This window comes from Lissotriton helveticus, chromosome 1_2 (assembly GCF_964261635.1).
Source record: "Lissotriton helveticus chromosome 1_2, aLisHel1.1, whole genome shotgun sequence".
In the NCBI taxonomy this organism is placed as follows: Eukaryota; Metazoa; Chordata; class Amphibia; order Caudata; family Salamandridae; genus Lissotriton; species Lissotriton helveticus.
The window spans coordinates 311,235,695-311,247,708 of NC_136058.1; the positions used below are offsets into that span (position 1 = coordinate 311,235,695).

At 45.3% G+C, this 12,014-nt stretch overlaps 1 protein-coding gene across 1 annotated transcript in view; it reads right to left on the minus strand.

The window, feature by feature from the left end:
- LOC144802321 (HORMA domain-containing protein 1-like) overlaps window positions 1-12,014 on the minus strand; it is a 1,664,778-nt gene that overhangs the window by 1,195,958 nt on the left and 456,806 nt on the right. The gene's annotated exons all lie outside the window — the stretch shown is intronic.

The window sequence follows — 12,014 nt, forward strand, 5'->3', positions numbered from 1 at the left end:
AGTAGGCAATGTTATGGATTGATTAACATCCGACACCACCTTTGGCAGAAAAGCAGGATGAGTCCTGAGCACCACTCTGTTTCCATGAAAAACTGTGTACGGTTCCTTGCAACACAGAGCCTGAATTTCGCTCACTCTACGAGCAGAAGTGATGGCCACCAGGAATGCTACTTTCCAAGATAAGTGTTGCAAAGACGCTTTATGTATGGGCTCAAATGGTGGACCCATCAACTTAGTCAACACCACATTAAGCTCCCAAGGTGGAGAAGGAGACCTGACTGGAGGAAACACCTTCCTTAACCCCTCTAGAAAATCCTTCACCACAGGCATCCGAAACGATATCTGTGTTGGCGATTTTCTATAAGCAGTTATTGCAGCAAGATGGACTTTAATAGAACTAAACTGCAAACCAGACTCAGCAAGGTAAAGAAGATAAGGCAAGATCACCTGTTCTTGACCATGAATAGGGTCAAGACCTTTACTCTGACACCAAAGGTAAAAGCGTTTCCACTTAAATCCGTAGGATTGTCTTGTAGAAGGCCGCTTTGCCTCCTTAAGAATGTTCATACACTCCGGATTCAGCTGTAAATGCCCGTACTGGATGACTTCAGGAGCCATGCTGCCAAGCGCAGGGAGGGCAGATTCGGGTGAAACACTCGCCCCTCCTGTTTGGACAGAAGATCCGGGCGACAAGGCAATCTCCTGTGTGGCCTGATTGACAACTGAAGGAGATCTGGGAACCACCACTGGCGTGGCCACTCCGGGCAAATCGGTATCATTCTGGAGTTGGTCTTGTACATCTGGTTGATCACTGCTGGTATCAACGGTGTCGGTGGAAAGGCGTACAGCAAATTTTGACACCAGTCTATCAAAAGGGCATTCCCTTGAGACCCTTTCTGGGAGAACCTGGACGCGAAGACGGGGCATTTTGTGTTTGCCGCGTCTGCGAACAGATCGATGTCTGGTGTTCCCCAAGCCTGGAAAATGCTATGCGCGACGTCTTCGTTGAGAACCCAGTCGTGCGCTTCGACGAAGTCTCTGCTGAGGCCGTCCGCCTGTGAGTTGAGACTCCCTGGTAGGTGAACTGCTGTTATGGACAGGTCTCGTGCAAGTAACCAATGCCAGATGGTCTGGGCTTCTATGGACAGAGTCCTGGATCTGGTACACCCCTGCTTGTTTAAGTAATACATGGTAGTTGTATTGTCTGTTTGCACCAGGAGGGACCGAGTCTGTAGAGATGGAGCCAGGGACTTGAGAGCAAGATGGACCGCTCTGAGTTCGAGTAGATTGATGTGATATCCTCTCTCGAAGTCTGACCATAGCCCTTCTACCTGTAGAGGGCCCATATGTGCCCCCCAACCTAGGAGAGAGGCATCTGTGATTAGAGTCTGCGTTGGTGGGTCCTGATGAAAAGGAACTCCCTTCATTAAGTGTGCCTTCTTCATCCACCACCGAATGGAATCTCTTGCCGACTGTTGGAGATGAATTCGATCCTCCCAGCATCCCGTCCTCTGTTTCCCCTGATCTTCCAGACACTGCTGCAGAGGACGCATCTGCAAACGTGCGTTTGGCACAATAAATATGCACGATGCCATGGACCCCAGGAGAGAGGATACTTGCCGAACTGTCGGACGTGCATACTGGAGGAGAAGCACGCACTTCGCCTTGATAGATGATCATCTCTCCTCCGAAGGACACACGTTTTCTTTTTCTGTGTCCAGTTGTGCATCCAGGTAGTGGATCTCCTGGGTGGGATTAATTATGGACTTCTTGTAGTTGACTTGCAGACCCAACCTGCACATGAGTTGGAGGCATATCGATAGATGCTCTTCTAGTAGCGATGGGGATGAACTCTTCAGAAGCCAGTCGTCTAAGTACGGATATATAAAAATCCGTCTCTTTCGAAGACAAGCCGCAACTACCGCCATACATTTTGAAAATGTTCTGGGAGCTGATCTCAGGCCAAAAGGGAGTACTGAGTACTGGTAATGATGAGCCCCTACTTGGAACCTGAGGAACTTGCGATGTTTTCTGGATACCGGAATATGAAAGTAAGCATCTTTCAGATCGATGGAGCACATCCAATCCCCTTGGTGTAATTGAGGGAAGATCTGATGAAGAGCCAGCATTCGAAATTTCTCCTTCCGAATGAATTTGTTCAATCGTCTCAGATCCAGAATGGGTCTGAACTCCGTAGCTGGACCTATTTTCTTTACGAGAAAAAATCGAGAGTACAGGCCTTGACATCTCTGTTGAGATGGTACTGGTTCTATGGCGTTCTTCTTCAGAAGAGTACAGGCCTTGACATCTCTGTTGAGATGGTACTGGTTCTATGGCGTTCTTCTTCAGAAGGACGTTCGCTTCCTGTTGCAAGCGCTTTATATTCCACTGAACCATCTTTAGAGGACGTATGACAGGAGGTGGCTTCTTGAATCTCAAAAGGTACCCGCTCTGAATGATACTCAGCACCCATCTGTCTTTTGTGATTTGCTTCCACTCGTCCAGATACCACACAATACTTCCTCCAACCGGAGTGGCACACGGTTGTGGAGGAAGCATCCGTTCATTGTTTTTGAGGCTGCTTGGTAGCAGAGGATTGCTGCCTGTTTCCATTGCCTCTGCCTCGTCCAGGTCGTCGCTGTTGGAATTGCTACCTCTGTTGATTCTGGCCTTGATTTTGCGAGGACCAATTCGTCTGTTGGCCCCTCTGCTGAAAAGATCTTTTGTCAAAGGGACGAAAATTACCCCGACGTCTAATTTCTTTTTTCTTTTCAAGACCGACGGCCTTCAGAGTGTCCAATTCCACTTTCATTTTAGATATTTCGTCGTCAGCGTGAGATCCAAACAGAGTCGAACCATTAAAAGGTAAATTTATCATTTTCCTCTGAGCCTCCGGCTTTAGACCCGTAAGGCGAAGCCAAGCCGTACGTCTAACACAAACACCATGTGCATAACCATGAGCTGACAGATCCGCCGCATCAGCAGCCGCACTAATACTCTGGTTAGCCACCAATCCTCCTTCTTCCACTATTTCCAGGAAGTCTTTCTCATCCTCCTTAGGAAGTTTATCTGCAAAACGAGGCACTGAGTCCCAGAGCAGACGATCATAGCGGCCCAATAAGGCTGACGCACTGGCCACTCTCATGACCGAACCTGAGGTGTTGCACATTCTTCTCCCCAAGGAATCCATACTCTTACTATCCTTTTCAGGTGGAGCAGAAGAGGTAGATGCTGCAGAATGTGCTTTTCTGACTGCCGCCACAATAAGTGAATCTGGAGGAGGGTCAGAACGCAAAAATAAAGGATCTTCTGCTGGAGCCCTGTACTTCTTTGCAATCCTAGAAGGACCTGAACCCACCGTGGCCGGAGTTAAGAATGTTCTCATTGCTGGTTCTATCAACCCGGGCACTAACGGCAGAAGAGGCCTACCAGTCGTCTTGTGATGCAGGGTTTCAAAGATGACTGACGTTGCTATTTGAGGAACTGCCATCTTGATCTTGAACTTATTCGCCCCACGACACAACACATCATTAAATGTGCCCAAATCATCCACTGGAGACACTCTGGACGGAGGAGTAGATGAAATTGTGGGAGAATAGTCTCAATATGAAGATCTTAAAGAAGACTTAGATGACGTAGAAGATGGTGAAGGAGTTCTACTCTGCCTCTGAGAAGTTGCCGATCGCTGCCTCCTTCGTTCCCTTGAGCGTGATTTCTCTCTCACTAAGGACCTCAAGCGTGATCTTCTATGCAGCTCCGTCTGAGGGACCGGAGCCCTCATCCCCATCAGTCCTGCATCTGGACGCATCTTCCAATGCCTCAGGCTTTCCAGCCACCTCGGTGACAAGTTAATAGGCCGCCCTACACGCTCAGGAGAAGCCTCAGGTGACACCTGCACAATATTCAGTCCAGTTGAAGACTTGGAGGCTCTGGAAACTACACTGTGCTCAGAAACCAACGAGCCAGATGGAGTCCGTTGTCTGGGCACCAATTGTCTGTCATCCGACACCTGCCCTGAGGTTGAGCCCGAATGAGCCACCACAGACGAGTCCTGGTGCACTATCTCTTGCCCCGCCGCAGACCTGTCGTCTTGCTGGTCTCGCGGAGAAGACATATGTTCTGGACTGATGTCTGACCTCGACAAAGACCTAATTGAGGTCCGAGAGGCCGGTCTTGATAGTCTCGACGCCGACCCGTGTTCAGGTGGGGGAGACCTAGACACTCCATGCTTCGAGCCCGAAGCAAACTTCGACATCGACTTATGTCGCGATGGAGACCTTGATCTTCTCTTTTTAGGTCTCGACGTCGAATCCTTCGACGCCGTCCTTTCTCTCGACGTCGACCTCTTCTTCGACGACGTCGTAAGTCTCTCTCTCGACCTCGGTCTATCCTTCGACGTCGACACTTTCCTCGACGTCGACACACCATCCTTCGACGTCGACACACCATCCTTCGACGTCGGACGCCTCTCTTCCCTCGACTTTGACCGAGTCTTCGACGTCGAACGTGGCGCCCCTGACGTCGTCTTTACAGCAATCGACACCAGATGTCTCGACGTCGAGAAGGATTTTGACGGCGACTGTCGAGACGCTGAACCTTGCCTCACCGGCGAAGTTCTCGACGTCGACGGAGCCCTCTTCGACGCCGACAATGCTGACGGCGATCTGGATCTCGACGTCGACCGCACCTTTTTTGACGGCGACACTCCCTGGAGTCGATTTTTCTTAGTTCTACCTTCTGGAGACGCTGATCTTCGACGTTTAGGATAAGAAGATGGCTTAGCAGGTGATAATACGCCCTTGGAACTCTTCTCACCACGGTTTTCTCTCTCCAGAAGGCCCAGCAACCTCATTTTCTCCCTTTCTCTTAAAGTTCTACTAGAAAGGTTGAGGCAGTGATAACAATCTTCCACCTTATGAGAAGCTGGAAGACACACCACACAAACCGAGTGTGGATCCGTTTTTGACATCTTCTTCCCACAGGAAGGACATTTGTAAAATAAAGGTGGCATTCTGACTAAAAAATCACCAACAGTTAGTCAGAACAAGATATAAAACACCACCAAAATAATCTTTTGTCAAAAAAAGGTAAGAAAAAACCAACTTCTGACAGAAAAATACTACAAATGAGCAGAGCTCAAGTTCCAGGTTCCTCACAGAACAAGCCGGAAAAAAGAACTAACCTAACTGTCACCTGTGGTGCATGATGGGAACAGAGTTCTCTTAGAGGCCTTAAAGGCAAAGTGTGCAGATTCTCTGGGGCCTTAAAGGCAGGGTGCCTGTCTGATTTTCTGTACACAGACAATTTTTCATATGCAGCCTTTTAGGCTAATAACTGTTTACAACAGGTTCTTTGATGAAAATAAAAGTTTTTCATGGTTATGAAATGCATTTTGGGCTCATGCCTGTTTATTGCATTTATATACAGCATATTTTCATGCTTCAGAAAGTGTGTAATGTTGGCTTTATTAGCCTATGTATATATGTTAGGCTGCATATTATGGTTATTATACATGTATATGTGTATAATTAGTTTAGTACTATGTACTTTTTGATATATTTACACATATATATGTATATTGTTATGTGTTCCGGGTTCCCGCTCATGGGCGGAGATAATTCAGTGCTTATGACTATTAATGAGTATCCCCTGGAAGAGAACAAGTTTTTTAAAGTGCCTTTACAAGGTTTCCATCCCTCAATCCTATGCTCTCCTCCTCTTCTTGGCGTGTCTTATGCATACACAGGCACACTCTCTTTATGTGTCTGTTGCCTGCTCTTCACACACTCTTTCTGCTTCTCTTTATGGAGTTCATTTAGCACTTCGTGCACAAACCAGCTATTCCTCTGTCTTCCTGTTCATCTATTCTGTGTGGCTCTCACCCATACCTATCCATCATGCTTCATAATTCCACTACTCAAATCCACTTCACACTACACAATTCCACCCCACACAATTCCACAACTAAAATTCCAATCCAACCCACATAATTCCACTCCACACCACATACACTCACTCCAAACCAAAACACATGGGTATCAAACATTGTCATTTACAATGCCAATAGCTCTTCCTCTTGCAAATGCGAGACCTATTGGCATTGCCAATGCTTGTGTTTAGGGGACTTGCGCTTAAGCCATTATAATTAATGTTCTACTGAAGGCATACAGGCCACATTTGATTACTTTTTTCTCACATCTTGTTCTAAAGGTACTCCGTGTTTGCCCTCAACGTAACTGAGAAAATAGTCTAAATAGTAATTCGTTTTTTGTTTGTAAAAATGGGAAAAAGTGCTGGACAAGTAAGCATGTTTTTTTCTCTCTAAAAATGGAAGGAATAAAATGTCTTATGTACTGAAATCAACCTCTGACCAGGTCTTTATTTTAGAAAAAAGTCAAATTGTAAAAAGAAAAACTTTTTTTCCATCCTAATTTTTGCATCTTTCTAAGTGGTAATCAATTTTTCCTATCTTATGTGGTTTTAACCCTGTGCAGTTTGTGGTGGAAGAACGTGTGAAACCCATGGGTCATTTGTGTGGAGCGCTCATAGTTTCCCCAAGGAATCCACTCATTGAAAACAAATATTAATGGAAATTAGTAAGAAAAAGTAGCAATTGGTGGCTACAAAGAACCTAAGGAATTCTACCAAAGTAGACATCTGGTGGAGAGCCTTGCGTGGATCCTACTACATTTCTACAAGTAGAATGTCATGCAAACTTTAAAGTTTGGCTAAAATCACATATTTGAATGACAATTTTGCAGGAGAAGGTTCCATAAGCTGCAGGGATCCACAACATTTCTACCACCCGGCTGTTATACCTGACAGCTTAGGGTGGCCTTCCCCCAACTTTTTACCTTCCTTCTCCACTTTTCTGACCTCATTTTTGCTAGTATTAGGGCTCTGCACCCATTACCACTGCTAACCAGTGCTAAGGTGCTTGTGCTCTCGCCTCTAAACATGGTAATTTTGGTTAATACCCAATCGGCATATTGCCCAGGGCCTGTAAATCAAATGTTACAAGTGGGCCAGCAGAACTGACAGTGTCACCCAATCAGTAGCCATTTGAACATGTCTCAGGCGTGCCATTGCAGAGCCTGTGATTGCAACTTACACTGCCATTTCGGCCTGGCAAAATAAACCTTTTGCTAGTCTCAGACCTTCTCTTTTTATACACCCCTAGGGTAGGCACTGCACAACCCAGAGGGAAGGGTGCACTGTATTCAAAAGGCTGGACATGTACTTTAAAGTTTTACATGTCCAGGTAGTGAAAAACGTTCACATTCATTTTTCACTACAGCAAGGCTTATATCTCCCATAGGATAACATTGGGAATACCTTATTATAGTTTATATTTGTCAATTCCAAGTGGGAATATATGACTAATTCAAGTTTGTTGTCTCTGGAATCCAAATTTGAAATCCTAACTTAAGTCAGATTTTACATTACAATTCTGAAATTCCACTTTTAGAAAGATGCCATTTTCTTGCTTTAGCCATTTGGTGCCTGATGTTTGTCTCTGATCACATGACAGGGTGTAGTTGGCAGTTGGGGGTTGTGTTTTCCTCCTAAACAGCCATGCACAATAGGAGCTTTGATGTGACTTGATGGGCCATCTTAGCAGGATGGGAAGGAGGAGCTGGGCACAGCCTCACCTACATCTGAACAGGCTGTGTCCTGTCCACACACAAAGGGGCCACTCACCATCTACAGAGAGCCTGGAGCCAGGGCAGGAAGGGAAGACCTCAGTGCATTTCAAAGGCATGTCTTTGAAGTATCCCCCACTTCAAAGTCACCACTAAGTCTAAGTACTGGACCTCAGACACCACCAATTCAGTGCACTTCTTCGACCTGTGGATACTCTGCCAGGAATAAGGACTTCTGTGCTGATGAAGGACTGCCACTCTGCTGGACCTGCATCACTTGACCCCAGAACCCAGAGTGACTCAAAGGGCTAGATGGCTGACTACCTTATCTGAAGGGACATAACAGGCTTCCAACCACTGCACATGCACCTGCACTCTGTCATCTGCAAGACTGCCCTGCCAAGAGATGCCACCCCAGTCCTGTGCTCTTGAAAATATGCCTAAGGTGCTTGACAATGGAACCGACACATCTTCTCTTCTGAGCAATCCATTTTCAAGTAGAACCAATGCATACCCTCGGCTGAGCAGCGCACCCCTGAACAGAACCGACGCATGCATTGCCAGTGCTCTGTGGATTGGACCCGTCACAAAATATGCACATCGCTGACACGTACTGCTTCTTGGGACTAACGCATCGCTTTCTGAACCATCACTGTGCAATGTTTTTCCGGGCGCAAGCTCCTCACATCCCTCATTCACAAAATTCCACAGCGCAATGTCATTGCTCATCGGAAGACGCATCGCCTCGGCTATGCCTCACATCCACAACACCGGACTTTGCATCACAAGCGCAGTTGGCAGGACCCTCAACATTCACACATTAGGACCTCGCACAGCTCTCTTGTTGCATCTCGGAACAAACGCATTACCTCTGCTGCACAAGGCATCTCCAATGAGGATCCACGCAACAGTCCGCAACCAGGATTTAGGTACTTTGTTCAGGGGGCCTAACTGGGTCTCTGTCGTCGGCTTTCGCTTCATCACGTGTGACTTTGTCCTGGGCCGGCGCAACCAGATGTCTCCAAGGGCGCTATGTTGCACTATAAACTTTAAAAATCAGTATCTTCTGTCCCACTATTTGAATTTTTTGGTGTTGTTTGATTATTAATATAATTTTTCTAACTTGGTGTGAAATCTATTTGTGTGGTGTTTTCACTGATTTACTGTTTAAAGCATTGCAAAAATACTTTACACACAGCCTCCAAAGTTAAGCCTTACGGCTCTGTGCCAAACTCCCAGAGGGTGAGCACAGGTTAATTTAGGGTTTGCTTGCCTCTTCCCCTGACAAGGATTGTGGTTGCTGCTTGATCAGGGCTTACACCCCAGTCATTTCTCCCCAAAATACGTGCCCCATGAGTGTGGCTGACCCTCCTCTATGCATGCCTGTAGGAGTACCGGGATGCGTTTGTTCTTTATATAGTCATTCATTAATAACTACAAACTCATCTTCAGGGTCTTGTGTATATACACCTCAAAAGAAATCTTGAAATACCTCTTATTTATCAACTTCTCTGATCACAGTTTCCTGTTCTAGTTTTAACTGTGCTTATGTATTGTTTTGCTATAAGATGTGTACCTACTGATGGGCCAGAATAATTCTACAAAGAGCTGCAGTTCAACTAGTCGTTATTCGATGTCCCTCACGAGTCAAATGGAAAAGCATAGAAATTATTCTTACATCAAGCTGCAGTTCCACTAGTCGATACTAGATGTCCCTCACAAGTAAAATGCAAAACCATTGAAACCCTTTCATTAAGCATTTGCATTTGACTTATGAGGAACATCTAGTAACGACTAGTTGAACTGCAGCTCTTTGTAAAATTATTTTGATATTGGATCCTATAATATTCACTGCCCACTGCTTATCTCATCCCATAATGCTTTGCAGGGCCTTTGGTTGGCATTGTTTTTTGCCAATAACTGTGCTTGGGGTGGTCCTAAGAGGATGGAACCACCACTGAATCGTTCAAGAAGATGTGCTTTTTCTTTTCAAGGCAGCTGCTTGGTTCTCTCCCTAGGTTAGGGAGGATCCCAAAATCATCACCTCTCTCACTGCTTGCTAATTTATCAGTTTTGCTTTTGTGAAAGTACTATATGCTCTCTAGTACATAAAGATAGAGATACTTATTTTATCATAACTGGAACTGTGCAAGATGCCATTTGCAATTATTTTACAGTGTAGACAAGTACAGTGCCAGCAACTATGTTATGTGCAGTTCAAAGTATACTACGTGACGAAACAAAATCTCTACCACCAGTTTTCAAATAACCCAACAGTAAATGCACATCAGGCAAGAAATACACTCTATGTTAAACTGATGGACCTTCTTCAATCCCACCCCCACCTCCAGTTAGGCCGGTCAGCATGTCACCTACATTACTTCCTTCATCATTGTTTACAATGAGACCTACCCCTTTAAAAGCTTGCTTCCAAATCCACCTAGCACTGCGCTACCTCTTTTCTCCAGACGGCAGAAAAGTACAGGCATGGATCACTGTAGATCCAAAACTCATACGTCACATCTTCTTTTTTCTAGTCAACCTGTGTATCTTTTCTTGACTTTAATGTCCATTTCCTCTCTAGCCACCTCCCTTCTTACTAGATTAGTTCATTTTGGGCATTCACTATGATGGAACATAGAATTCTCAAGACAGTCCTCCAGGCCTGTGATTCTCCTCATATTTCCATGCCACATAAATTGAAGGCCTCTGGAAAAACCCCAACAATACTTGTTTTGTTTAATATTTAGTGCCTCTTCAGTGATTTCATGTTTCCTCATCTCCTCTGTTGTAGAATAGCCTCCACAAGGTCTTCGAAAAGCAGGACTCAACTTTCTCTATAATGCACATGTTCTTTTTTACTAGCCATTTGCATGATTTCCCATTTCAGACTGTAAATTTCATTATGGTTTCTTTTGGTCATGTGAATGGTTGTTTAGGTTTTCTTCCCACCCTCTGCTCTCCCAATTCCAATGCTCAAGTCATAGGGGCCATTACAGAATTCTCTTGAAGATGTTCTCCATGCATCAGCAGATACAGTCCCCTTCTATTCCATCTTTCAAATTTCGGATGAGAATGTGGGGGCATATTACCAACAACTAGCGATATTTATCGCTAAATGGGCGTAGCGAGGTTTTTTTTTATCGCCAAGCATCGCCGGATATTATCGCAGAGATAACGTGCTATTAGCAACGTTTATCTCTAAAGCGATAAAATATCCGGCGATAGCGGCGAAATGCGTGAATATCGCTGAGAATACAGCGATATTAACGCATTTACGCAAATAGGTTCTTAGCCATAATATCCACCTCCCGTTGGATATAATGGCTACGAACTGGTCTGAGCAGGCGTTAGCTTTTGGAGATATTCGCGCTTAGCGCGAATATTTCCATTGCTACGCCTGCATTGATAATAGGCGATAGCGATGTTAGCGACTGTTTTTAGTCCCTAACAGGTTGGGTATGCCCACTTTGCATGTCATTAGCGATAAATATCGCTGACATGCAAAGCGGGCCCCAAACCGCTCGCTTTCGCTCGCTATCGCCTACAAGCTGTCGCTAACTGCTGTTAGCGACAGCTTGCTAATAGGGCGATAGAATTATCGCCGCTTAGCGGTCGAAAACAGCCGGTAAAGCGGCGATAATCTCTTATTGCCCTCCTTGATAATATGCCCTGTGGTCCCTTAGTGATCTGTTCTATATAGATCTTCACCCTTCTCTTTGACTTTATATTTTAAGTGAGCTAAAAAGTGTCTGTTACTTGCTCTGTTTCTGTATTGGTTTCCAATTGATTCTCAATGGTTCCAATCACCTGTTCAGCGACGGCATACTACATCTAAAGATTCTCCAGACCAGCTTTCAGATCAGTAGCCAGGACCTAATTTCCGATGTGGCAAATCTACTTGCAGAGTGCAACCAGGGTTACCATCTCAGGTTCAGATGCCTGACATATTTGCATGGTCCTGAGTTTTAAGGTTTTTAAACTGAAGACCTCAGAATCCAGAAAGTCTTGAGAAAAAGGTTGAAGAAAAGATAAGCACAACAGGGCCACAAATGAAGAAAGGCTCAGACAATGATCTCCCTGCTTCTCACACCTTTATAACAGTGCTAGGAATCAATTTGGGCCTTTAGGTGTGTGAAACACTGTGGACTGATGTGGACGAAGCAGACAATTTCTACTAGACTTAAAGGTCAACCATAAAGCTGTTTCTTGAGGGGGATCCACAGCTAAATCTTGCCTTCTGTGTCACAGCAACCTACTCGAAAACCGAACATCCGGTCAGTGGTTGCCAGCCGGTGAGGCCATAGCCTCCACAGGAGAGTCATTGGCCAAGCACTAACGATATTGCAGGTGAGTGAGACACTGTTGGAA